The following is a 13,694-nucleotide window of genomic DNA, read 5'->3' as shown; positions in this document are numbered from 1 at the left end:
GACATAACTACTGGAAGAGGTTGACTGACTTCAGGGATAAAAAAAAGTATTAATCAGAAGCTGCAAGATTCGCAAATAGTCCTTGACCCTGCAGTATATCAATAAAGAACAACTTTAGATATTAACAGAAACTCTCCAGTATACATAACGTATAATCCTAGTTGGTGCAAAAGTTTACAGATACAAGCCGAATAAAAGCAACCGCCTACTGCCAAGTGGTGAATATTCAGTAGAGACTAAGTTAAATGCCTTATATATTTTTACTCCCTACTATTCATAACAAATGTCAAAACCTTAGCCATTTGTAACCAGTCTTACAAGTCAAGTCAAATCAAGTCAATAGAGTTCGGCATATTCTGTAAGACATATTCATATGTGTTGTGTTATTGCTTGTACTATAACAGGGTAAACAGGATGACACAGCTCTCTCATCTGCTAGCTAACATGAAGCATCATGACATTTTTCAGGCTGTTTCACAGAAAGAAAATTACCCATGTCTTCGTGTCCCCCTCCTACAGAACAGATTTACTAAAACAGAAATCTCTTCTCTAAGTTTCCATCCTGACTCACTATCCTTCTGAAGCTTCATTTTCTCTAGAAGGAGGATTCAAACAGTCATCATTAATTCTTAAAATTTGATAGAGATAGAAATGGTGATTCATTAGTTTGTCAGCTCTGTATCAGCTCTTCTTTTTGGTCTCTTTCCAGTGTTTCAGTGAAGTTAAAAACACGGGAAATCAAAGAAAGTCCTTAATCATGCTCCAGAACATCACAGTTATTCTCAGCTTGGCATTCATTGAAATATTACTGGCATGAAGTCATTGCCTGAAGATGCAACTTGCAAGTGGAAATAGGTCAAGGACGGCCCACGCTTGATTTGCCAAAGGACTGCTTTGATGAAAAGTCAAAAAATGCATTTGATTCATCTTTCATTTCCCCAATGTCAGTTCAAGTTCACAGAGTTAACACAAAGGTAAGCGACTAGAAAAAAAGGCCTAACAGCTTTCTGTGTTTCTATTGAGCTCAAGACATGTCTGTATTCTACATAACGGTACTAAATTTTGGAGACTTTCCATCCACTGAAGACTGTGTTTCAAAAGCACTTTGACACTTATAATAATTTTGCCATTTCCTAGCTTGTTTCCATTCTTCAGGCAGATACCTAGAAAAAATGCTACACTAGAAAGGCATTTTCCATATTTAGTTTACACATACCATAAAACATAGTAATCAAAATGTGGACTCAAATGTGATTTTTAAAAATGTTAAGCAAATACTTTTTTTGATCTCTGCAACATTGTCCTATACCATTTTTATGGAACATGTCAGCTTCCAATTACATAAAGCAAATTTTAACCATGGACAAGAAGGAACTAAGCAGTTGTTAGTGTGATTTATGGTGGAGGACTCCAAATTATAGCAACTCAGCTATGTTAGTTAAATACGAGGCTTATTATAACAAGTGGCAGACTGGGATAACATGAATAAGTAGGGTGCTAAAAGACAAACGGGCTAAGCTTACATCTACATAATAGGGGCTCTCATCATTGCCTGCAATGTAATCATCAAATTAGTGCTATTATGAAATTAGAGAAAGTCATCTTCTTCTCCTCCTTTTTTTATTTTTTATTTTTATTGCTCCATCAGGAGAAAGGAGTTTTACTTATGTACCTCACTAATTAATTTCTCCATACCAACCACCATTTCTGTATTAAGTCTTAACTTTTTATGGTCATTTCCATACCATACATGACAACCTATTATGCAACCCTGAAAGAAGAGGTGCTAGACTGCCAGAATGAAATTGCAACTGCTGGCAGTTAGGCTAAGGCCTAACAAAATAACAACAAACTGGTGAAGGAAGTCCCGAGGACACCATGTCCTCCATAGTTCCTAATAGATTCTGTCCAGTGGGCTAACCCTTAAAGGCTTCCTTGCTTAAGCATGTCATATTACAAGTTTCCAGAAGAAGTGAACATGTTAGTTTCATGGCCCTGTTTCTAATGTACCTTAGTTTCTGTATTATGCTTTCTGGTGTTTACTAACAGCTGAGTAATGAAACTATGAGGAGCCTCATGAGTTTATCATCTATTTCCTCATCAAGAGAGATCACAGTACCAAACTATTCAAAGGACTGAAGTGCCAGTCAGTGCAATCTATCAAAGCTAAAGCAAAAAAGAATACTTCTTCCAAAAGATAAGCTTTATATCCTTGAGTGACAAAAAGCTATCTGGAATGTAATTTGGAACTGAAACTGTTAAATAGATCTTGAAGGCATTAATGTAAGAATGTCAAGAAATGATAAGATCATAAAGAAAATAGTAATTGAATGGACAAATGATGATAATAAACAAAGATACTCAATGGCACAACCTTGACCTAGCCATAAAATTCAAATGTATTTTCAATTTATTCTTGAATTGTGTTCAACAGATTATTGATGATAAATTTGTATCCACAACAATAAAAAATTCTTAAGAAATCAGGATCAATGCGGAACATATAATCATAACATTCAAGAATTTCAGTACTAACGATAACATTGCCAAAAAAGAACAGTTGACACTGAGGTCAAGAATTGAAACAATGACCAAATATGGACAGGCACCCCAGAACTTTCAAAAGCTGTAATGTTGTAACATTATCTTGTAACAAATTTAAAAAAGCATTATTCTTACAGTTATGTTTAGGTTTTGCAATCATACGGCTCCTTTTTCCTGAAATTCAGCATCTCAGCTGATATAGATTCAGTACCCTGCTACTACTACTCTTTCAGACACTCAGAAGGCCTAGCAGATGTTATGACCTACACAAAAAGAATTCTAAAAGACAGTAAAATGAGGTATATATCTTGCAAAAACTTCCCCTAAGCAACTAGCAACATATATGACCACAGCTCCTATCCTAAATCATAAGGGACCGTTTTCTTGAAGAGCTTCCACTTACGTTTTCTTTTCTGCTTGTGCAACAGTTAGATAGCCAACATATGCCATTTCAGACATTCAGGTTTTACCTCCATAGCAAGCACTAAACCTGAATGCTGAAAACATGCATGTAAACTTACCAAAAGCACTACTGTAATAAATGACAAGCAGAATGGAACTACAACAGAGGTTACACTTAAAGCTAGTACGGTATAATAGAGAAAGAATACTTACAAAGTATTAACGAAAAATACCCACAGATTATTAAAGTACATTATTGCTGATGAGGAACATGGACAAAGCATTGGCTTTGAAAGGCAAGAGAAAAGAGTGGGTTGAAGGAAGCTGACCAGCAGATTTGTACATGCATTATCAACTTAAATGTCAGCTGCCAGAAAGAAGCAGCAGGCATGGAAGGCAACTAGATTTGATAAGGAGTCTAATACAGGGAGAAATAGTCAATACAAAGCAGGAGGGCAACAAAATTTGGAATGGCTTGAATTGACTTGAAGTATGGGCAGACTAAGCGGTTCAGTGTTGAGAAATGCAAGGTAATGAGCCTGTGGGGAAAAAAATTGGATGGGAAATTTTTTCTTAATGGCCATATGCTCTAAAACTTTGAGCAGGAGTGGAATGCAGCATGGTGGTGGATAAAACTAAATACTCTTGGCACAGTGCTTAGACTGCTAAAAGGAAAATTAAAAGAAACATACAAGATCAAATTTCAGAAGGTACTGGAACAAATTCAGATCTGGAATGAAATGGTGAAACTCCCACTAGGAATAGTTCTCTAGTACAGCAAAACATAATTCGACTAAGTATAGGCCTAGAAGATTTAGGAAAATTTTCAGGACATTTGAGAGGTTGGAATGTTACACAAATTACCTGCATGTGTCTATATAAAGATTGTGATTTTCACCATTTTACTCATGATTTAGTGCTATTTTAACACTATCAAGTGCTAAAAACCTGCTTTGAGGGAGTTTTTAATGCACTCTTTGTAATTCCAAAATTGTCTCCGTGACTATTTGTACCAATGGGCTTACTCATTATAATATTTAATGAAAGCAATTTTTTTTTTAAAGGAGAGAGTCCAGTCTGTTTTTCACATACAGACCTTTCATACTCCCTTCTATAAATTCTACAAGGAGGAGAAGATGGAATAGGGGGTTTAGGAAAGCAAAAGCTTTATTCTTTCTTTCCTTTCTCCTTCTTTTGGCACCTAGAAAACTCCATTGCCATATGGCATTTCAGAAGAATGTTGGTGGCCCTGTTCTACATCTAGCTCGGATATACCAACGGGAGGTGTCAACCTAATTTAATCTGGCCTACCTCTGTTCACCTCGCTTCTCCATGGTTGCAGCTACATGGCTCTAAGTATGAGAACTTTACAACTGGTCAAAGGGCAAGATGTGCTCCTGTTGCTTCTGTTATCACTATTACTATGGTAGCAGTTTCGGCCCTGATCTTTAAAATGTTCAACCTCAGTTATTATTTTGGCTGCCACCCCAGTCTTCCTGAGAGGTACAGGCAAGAAAAAGAAATAGGGATTTCTAATAATCAGTAACACAGCAAAACTGCCACGGAATTCCCTGTGACAATATAAAAGGCACATCTTTATTTCTGTGGTACTACCCCTAAATAAGTTTCAAAGAGCTGACATAAATAAAGGTAACAAAGCTTACCAAAGGGATCACAACAGTCATTATAATGGAAGTAACAGGATAACTAAATAAGATGCGCTACCAACTTCCATATTTTATATCATATCATTTTGTTTATATTTCCTTTTACTGCTATCAGCACACTGCCAATAGTAATTAGATTTTTATCTAACACTAGCCCCATATAATGCTCCTATTTAATTTAATGGAGCATATGGTCATTAAAGATATACAGAACTTTCTTGGCCTTGTTCTGCATTTTCCTCTGTTTTATATGTTGTAAATATCTGCATACAAAGACATTAAACTGAGACTACGATAACAAATCAGAGCTCTTGTTATTGATTGTTTCTAAGCCTCATTGCCACTTCATTTAATTTCTGTTCTGTTTTAGATAACAAAGATACTATATTGGACCATTTGTGAATACTGTAATAAAGTAACATCAAAGAAACAGCTGAGATTTTCTTTTGATATAAGATTTCCTACAGTTTAAGTAATAAAAATACTATACATTGGCACAATGCATCATACTTTGGAGCACTCTGAATGTCTCACAGCAATAAAAGGTATTATGCATTTTCCCATGAGGAATGGCAAGCACGAAGTTAGTAATGTAATAGTATTTACCGAACCTACAAATAAATCACAATATACAAGCTCTCAGGACAAAGTGATGCCTTTTTCACATGTGTCCCTATACTGAATAATATGAAATGGGATATTATCATTTTAATAATAATGAATATAGACAAAAGGCAAATGCCAAATATTCCTGGAGAAGTCTTTGCTACTATTCAAATGGAGATTATACAAGTCCAGAATGAAAAAAATGAGCTTGATAAAATTAGGATAAATGCCTATCCTCTTTGCATTTCTCTGTATTAAGAAAAATGTATCATAGGGCAAACAACACATTTTTTACAAATTTTCATAGAAGAAACAATATGACAGTTTCTACTGCGAATTGTGGATACTGGAAGAGTTCCACTGAAATATTGTGGATTTTGACTTAGCCATTTTGATGGATTTAGAGATTACTGAAACAGAAATACATTCAAACTCCAAACTTTCAGTTTAAGACAACCTGAATGAATCTAAAAGTATAAAAATGATAATTTTGATTACCTGAAAAATATTTAAAATACACTTCTTGTAAAGTGAATTTTCACTTATTGATCACAAATAATCAAATATTGCCAATAGAACCTGGAGTTTACAGGGAGCTTATCTTTTGGGGTAAATTCAAAAATAAAATCTACCCAAATGTTGCTATCTGATCTATATTTTTGTCGCACATTTCATCCATTCATTTTGTACATGAATATTACTATATTCATCTCAACAAAGCACACAGGAGATTTAGAGAGTTATCCATTCACCATATCTCATCTCAATCTTGTGGTGCTCATTTTATCCTTCTAGACACTTTTTCCTTAAAAGTTAATGCAGGGGTGTTCTCCAATTCACTCACCTATCTTATCAGCTTATTTCAATCATGAAAAAGATCCCCCCATCTTTTTTTTTTTAATTTATTTTTTTGCCAGGGAATAGAGGAGAGAAGACTATCTGGTCTGGTAGCCTAATTTACATGCACTAGAAGGTGAGCAAGTCAGGTTTTTCAGTAACCTTCTATTTCATTATTAAGATGAGTTACATTTTAACTCATTATCAGACATGGTTCCCTAACTGCCCTTTTATATCCACATACAACTTCCTTATTTTTCCCCCATTTTCACACCTTATGCTGCTTCTACTTACTATGTCCTTTCTTTTCCTAAGCTTATGCTAATTCTGAACCACAATTCAGTTTTATACCCCTGCCATGACTTTTAATTGAAACTATATAGAAAAACACAGACTTTGTAGTTCCCTTGTATATTCTTGAATGGAATCATTTGCAAATACTAGTCAAACTTTTCTTTTTTTGCTTTTCTTTTTTAAACATATATACAGCACCACATTTGTTTTCATTGATTAGTTAGTAAGGTACGTTGACTTATTGTAAACATCGATTTAAAATAACCCTAGGGTAAACATAATCTTTTGCTGATTAACAAGGTTGCAAGTTTCCTTTGAGGTGAAGGATACATCAAACTACTTCATTGCTCATTGGTGATTTCATAAAAACGTTATATAATAGTTCGTTAATAACAATAAATAATACATAATGTTTTGGGCTACTCACACATTTCTTCTGAAAATGCTGCACAAAAACTATAGTACTTTGCTCAAAATCTTTCCTATAGCTAGCACTATTGTATCAAAGGTGTTCTGATCCATGTTTTCAAAATGATTTTCTCGTGTCTTGGGTGCCATCTGAAGCGTGTTTACACTACCTTTCAGGAATAATTGGCGTGAACAGATCCATTTTAAGACAATAAATGTCAGTGAATTGCAATTAACAAAAACTTAGGTCCCTAGAGTATTCTAATAAGAGATGCTGAATACTCACTTGTCCAAATATGACCCAATAAAGGACTACGTGCCTGAAAACATGTCTGCTTTCCAACTCTATCAGTTAGTCTATTGAAAATACTATCTCTTCTTAAACATTTTGCCACTCTAAATCAGCTTATGTTGCCTGTAGTAATTATAAGAAAAAGATCTTCAACACAAAAATGGAAGCTTCTACTCCTAAAGCAAAAGAGATAGTAGCTTTTTACGCACCAGCATTATGCTGAACTGGTAATGTTCCACCAGTGAGAAACATTTAACGCGCAGGGTACCTCTACACTAGCATTTTAGTGCAGATCAGGAGACTGGATTTGATGTCCATCTGTTAAAATGTCCTTTTACTGCACTTTATTTCACACTGCAGCGTGGTTTTGGACTGCATGAATTGGTCATTCTTCAGGTGAAGATAAATCAGAAGATGATGTAGAACCAGCTATGTGCATTCATTCCATGGGACCCAAAATTAGACTACTCTGAAATAAAACTTCCTGAAATTCATACAGCGTGGACATCAGCTCCTCCATTCCACAGACCTGCTCCCTGTAGTCTGCTCTGCTTGCTAAGTAGACATAGCCATGGTAAACAGATGGTTATTTTCAATACTTCTGAAAATCTTTTAATCCTGTAAGACTCTTCTTAGGTATCCAGCAGCAGAAGACATTTAAAAACTTTGTCTTAAATGATTTGACTTAAATGTCTGTAGAAAAGCTGGAATAGATCTGTACAATCATCATTCCCAGTAATATACTCTAACCATTGAGTAGCATCTCACTTCATGTTTGAAGACAGCAAAAACTAATTGCCAATGCCAAATTTAGAGAAAAATACGTCCATTCTTCAACAGCATTATCAGCAGGGAAAAATCACTACTATTAATGAACAAGTGATCAAAACAAGTCCTGTTTACTGAAGTAAAGCAGCATAGGTAGGTCATAGTGAATGAAGCAGTGAAGTCATAATGTCCCATCCTTTCCTCCAGGCATTGTTTGTGAATTATTGTTATAGAATATACTCTAGGTAATAGCCACAATTCAAGATAATTAAAAACCATTCAGTTTCTTCCTTCAAATTAATTTTAATCAAGCTAAAGCATGATGCAGAGGAAGAATTGGCTGAATATATGTAATCATTACATTTTGAAGTACTTTATTAAGCAGGAGGCTTTCAATCTATTAATTAGTGTATTGTCACAGGCGATTGGAAAGCACAGGTCTTAATCCAAACAGAGTAATATATAAATGGAGAAATACTGGATTATCATTTGTGCAGACATTTTGATGTTGACTTATGGCATTGTTTCCTAAATTCAATGATGTATTGGAAGAAACTAATATTTGAAAATTAAAATGAACATATTTCATTATAATGTGATACTGATACTCCCTTTGACAGAGACATTATTGGTAATGGCCTTGAGCCAGTATCTGGCCGTTATCTTATTTGTACAAGGATGCACTTGAAAATCAGAAACAATAGCTCTGAATGCATTATTTTATTCAGTTCAATCATTTTGGTTCCTTCCCCAGCATTGGATTTGTGCAGGGGATGCTCAATATGCTTACTGTGGAATTCACAAGGCCTATATAACAACTTAAATCCCATTAAGCCTTCGCACTGGGACTTGAGTGGTGCATCAGCCTTTTACACATGAGTGACTTTCACCTTAAATAATGACCCTTTCAGAACAAGGTTTTCAACTCTAATTAGAAAACATTTTTGTTACAGTCCAAGTGAAAAGCTTCATGGTGTCTCAGTGGTATATCCTTTTCTGTGCCCAGGACTGCAGTGGCTCTGAAGCATGGACGCCTGGCTTCAGCCACATTGTATAGATGGATAGAGATATTATACATGGTACATTTTAAGGTTCTCACTTGAAGAAAAATGCATGTAGTTTATCATTTGCATGAACAATATTCTTTTAAAGACATTCTTTTTCTTTTACCAGGCAAGCTTCACTGTAAGCTGTCTAAGTGTTTATGAGACTGGCTGATTTCTCAGCATCTGTTTTCTGTGCTTCATCCATTCTTAGTGGCTTTGTCCCCATATTCACTTTTCAGGCTAATCTCTGCATTATGTTCATTCTCTCTCACTTCAAGTCAATTGGCAAGACTAAGGGGACATTCTAAGAAATTTTAAGCTATACTTGGCATTTGGCTTATAACAGGAAAAGCCCAAGAGGCTACATGGCATTCCTGGACCTGCTTGATGACCAGCTCCCTGACTGAGAAGGATTGCCTTTCACTTACACGGTCTAAATGAACTCTGTATAAGCTTCTTCTAGAAAAGCTGTAATATCCTTTTCCAGCCACCCCAGCTGCCCTCTGTACCAAGTGCTATAAAAGAGCAAGTAATTATATTGGAAATTAACCAGTAATGTATTCAGAAATTCAATCCAAGAAAGCATGTAGACATGTATACAGCACATATACAGCAACTGAATAATCAAAATGTTTGAAGCCTTATGCCAAAAGGAACACTTACCAATTTCTTGTACTTCTGTCTGAACTTCAGGCCCCCAAACTGCAAAGGGACAAGAGTAGGCATAAATTTAAATTAGGAGGCCAGTTTCTCTAGGTGAGGAGTAATTTATCTTTAGGCAGCTATGTGTAAATAGAAGGAATGATGATGACACCGTGTAGTACGCCTGTAATTGAAGGGAAAGGCATATTCTTGCTACAAAACTTCAGCTTTTAGTCTTTATTATATTACATTTCTTGTTTATTGTGAAATTCAGATATATACTCTTTCGATACAGGTGAATTCTGGAGGAATTCTTAGAAAACTGGAATAGCAACTAACTGCTGCTTTTTTGGTCAAGATTTCTATTCCAACAGACCTCCAAAATTACTAGTACAATTGCCAGATTTCCAGCTTGTCTCAGCTTGTTTGGGGCTGGACTAGGGGCTCTCTCCATGAGTAATAACTCTGCATTTCTGGAGAGAATTATTTAATAAGCAGAGTATTTTTCACGTGACAGGAACACCTTTCACTATAAAGTTCTTCTCTGTTTGCACTTGACCCTCAACTTTCAGCAACCTGGAGCTAAGTTTAACATTTATGTCTTCTCTACTTTTGCTCTGCGTAGCTTACTATATTCATTATCTTAAGTGACAATTCAAAAAAGCAAGATCTACGTATATGAAGCAGCTGAAATTCAGTGCTTCTATTCTGGAACACTTCTCATTCAAATCTTTGTCTTCTAAACAGGTCTTTCAAACTCTGTCCAGGGTTACATGATGTACATGAAGGGAACTGAGAGGTTCGTTGAAAAAGAGGGTAGAGAGTGGGGTGAGCAGAATCAGCCTAAAGAATCTACTGTTCTCATAAAAAAAGGCAAAATTACTCTATTACAATGAAAAAAGCTACAAGATTTCATTCTATAAAATAAGGAGATTGTTGCCATGGTACCAGCAAAATTTCTCCTTCACTTATATGTACACACACAAACCTTTCCTGTCAGAATAAAATTATAAATATACAATGTTAAATATTTTCCATTACATTCTTCATAGTATTTTTAAATAGATGCTTGCATTATATTTAGATGAAATCCTACAGGTAATCATTTCTTGCAGATTTCTACCAAAGCAAAGCAACAAATATTGTGCTGACAGGGAAATGTAGGCCCCCAGAAGTTGCTAACTCAAGGCACTTAGAAGGGTGTATGTTCACTTTTGAGCTATTCTCCAACAAATACAGTTTTCTTAGGAATGTGAAAGTCTCTTAATCTGGTCAAAGTCATATTGAATAAGATCCGATTGGCTTAAAGTTGTTTTCTGGGATGACTGGGAGTCAGGTTCTTTGGGTTCTGTTCCTGATGTACCTACTACCTTACTCTGTGGTCTAAAATAGCTTATAATTCTATGTTTCAGTTTATATGTCTTTATAACACATATCATATTGCTTGTCAATTTTCCCAAGAGTTCTCAGCACTCAGCTGAAAAAAACTAATATTACCTGATAGGTGGGACCATGGTAGACAAATTTCTGAGAAATACTGGTTTTGCTTAAAAATTTCTACAGATAGCTATTCAGGGGCCTAATGTGAAATGGCGTTGCTAGATTTTAATTATATTTAAATAAGTTGGTGTCTATTTCACATACAAAAATTTCACACCAGTTCTTAATGTCAGTACAAGCATTGATTTTGCATGATGATGTTATACCATATTCCACCTACAACTGGCCCTTGCAGATGACAAGTATAGTAAATTTACAGCCAGAAGTTTTGAAGTGGGACCACCTATTAGCACTCAAATCCTCTATGTTCTTCCATAACACATTTCATAAGATTGTCCCTTATGCTGGCTAAGGAAGAAATGCATATTTTCAAAAAGATCACTGATTCACTGAAGATCTCAGTTCACTAGAGAATCACCAATCCTTGAATAAGTTTTTTCAAAAATTTTTTTTGAGGTTTATAAACTCATTTACCAATGTGAATGTAATTTCTACCTGAGTTTTGTCTGACACCAAATTGTAGCCATTAGATTGTGCTGCATTTGCAATCTCCTAAAGTCTTCTTCCCACATAACACACAGAGCTGATCAAGTACCTTTTAAACTTCTCTGATAGACAGACTGCGCTTCTTCAGGTTTCACTGAAGCAATTTTTGCATCCTTCTGGGCAGCAGAAATGGACATAATACTCCAGCAGTAATTTCAGTAATGCCATACACACAGGTTATAGCATTTCCTAATTTCCAAAGGAAAGTCCCTTCTTCATAAACCCTCCAAACACAGTAGTTCCCATACCAGAGCTTTGCAAAGGTGTTCATGGGTGGTTGATGATCCAGCATGACCTGAAAGTCTTTTCCAGAGGCAATATTCTCTTGAACATGGTCCCTCAGCCTGACAACCTGACCTACATTTTCTGTTCCTAGACGTATAATGCTGCATTTGGTTACACTGAAGTTGAAGCTGGACTTATCTGAATGACAAACCAAAGCAGATCATTCTGTATAAGTGGCTTGTCCTTGTGTTGGCAATATTTGAAGCTTTACATTTCCTCTGCAGGATCTGTAGTCAGTGGATAAAGAAAAGACTTCATCCTCCATTGCCCTCTACTTGGCATTTTTCACCAGCATGACACTCTTAAAAATGTAATGAGAGGGGGAAAAAAGACTGCAACTTCCAATAGTGATATACTGAACCCTTTGTTTTGTCAGTTATCAGTCCACATCCCTCCATTTCATCTCCCCAGGACTAAAGTTACCCGCTTTGCATGTATGAATCATGCTGAACACAGACCTAGAACACACATTTGCTGCAGTGCCCTTCCCCTTTTTCTTCCAGTATCTGTGTGCTCTTAATGCAGGGACAATTGTAAGAAGCAACAGTGAAAACAGATGTAGTATTGTGCTTTGCTGCTTTCTTTTCAAAGATGCTGTATGTTTCAGGCTGACAAGAAAGCTTATAAATAGAACAGAGCTTCTTTCTCATTACAGTGATCGTAATGAGAATGATAAAGGGGTTCAAATAAAACCATTCAGGCTCCAGTGATAAGATTGCTATCTCTTCCAATGCTGTATCTAACCCAATTTCATGATGTCATTATCTTCCCTGAAATGTAATGGAATTTATGGCAATTTAAAGGATCAGTCCTTGTATATTTTCTATATGCTGCAATTTCCCTGGCACAGGAAAACTCCCCTCACTTGATCTTGATTATGTGACTATACTTGCAGGTGTTTATGCTCACAACGGTAAAATAGCTAGCTACGGATTAACATGCACATTGATCTGTGCACAATTAAACTGTTGCCTCTTGGTTGTTGTTTACTCCTGAAAGACCAGAGATCATCTGTATGACTTGTACGGAGATGAGTACTGTAATTAAACAATACCCAGGAGAGACAGAAAAAAAAAATGCCTGAAGAACTCATTTGTTTTTCAGATTTGCTTTTTTGATAAAAGACTGCCAGACTCACTACCTCAGAAAAAGCACGTCATTGACACAGAGCTTGCAAGTGAAAAATAGATAAATAAACCTGAAATTGTATCATGAAATTTTTTCTATCAGTAGCTTAGAGAGAGCTAGAAGTTCACAAGCTACATTATTAGTACAGAGAAGGCACAAATCAAGGTAAAGAATAGCAGGTTAAACTTCAGTGATGACAAGGTCAAGGCAAGGATTTTTGCCACAATAAGATTAAAAGTTATTGTTCATTTTCATCATCCTCCTAGAAACTGTCTGTGTTGCTTTATGTTTTTGTTGGTCCCAAGTAAGAAAAGAGGTATGGCAGATCTGCAAGGCTATGTTGTCATGTTTAGCAACCATAGTATTCATAAAGCTTTGGGAATTCTTGAGATTATCGTAAGATTTGCCATATTTGATGTTTTCACTTACAGTTCCCAGTGCAAATTCTTATTTGAGAATGTATAAACACTCTGAGAAGTCACAAAATATATCTTATTTTTTATGCTGCTTTCGGGGATCCTGATTCATGATTCTTTCTTAAACATGCTGGCTATGCTGTATGGCTGTTATAATGTTGTTGCACAGAGAATTCGTACAGCACCCTTGCAGTCTTGGTAAATGCCAGCACTTGTACAGAAAATAAACAGAGCCTTACAGAATTTGATTGAAATAGCAATGAATAAATGCTACTGCTATCAACAAAATCATCTCAGTATTTTACTTAAAAAG

At 35.8% G+C, this 13,694-nt stretch overlaps 1 long non-coding RNA gene across 1 annotated transcript in view; it reads right to left on the bottom strand.

The window, feature by feature from the left end:
* LOC106498198 (uncharacterized) overlaps positions 1-13,694 on the bottom strand; it is a 98,298-nt gene that overhangs the window by 41,565 nt on the left and 43,039 nt on the right. The window contains exon 2 of the long non-coding RNA XR_001294911.2: positions 9,528-9,566. This is a non-coding gene — a long non-coding RNA (uncharacterized lncRNA). The remainder of the gene's footprint in view (positions 1-9,527; positions 9,567-13,694) is intronic.

The sequence above is a fragment of the Apteryx mantelli genome, chromosome 4 (assembly GCF_036417845.1).
Source record: "Apteryx mantelli isolate bAptMan1 chromosome 4, bAptMan1.hap1, whole genome shotgun sequence".
Lineage (NCBI taxonomy): Eukaryota > Metazoa > Chordata > Aves > Apterygiformes > Apterygidae > Apteryx > Apteryx mantelli.
Note: the sequence above shows the minus strand (reverse complement) of the source record. Positions and strands in the feature narration are given on the sequence as shown.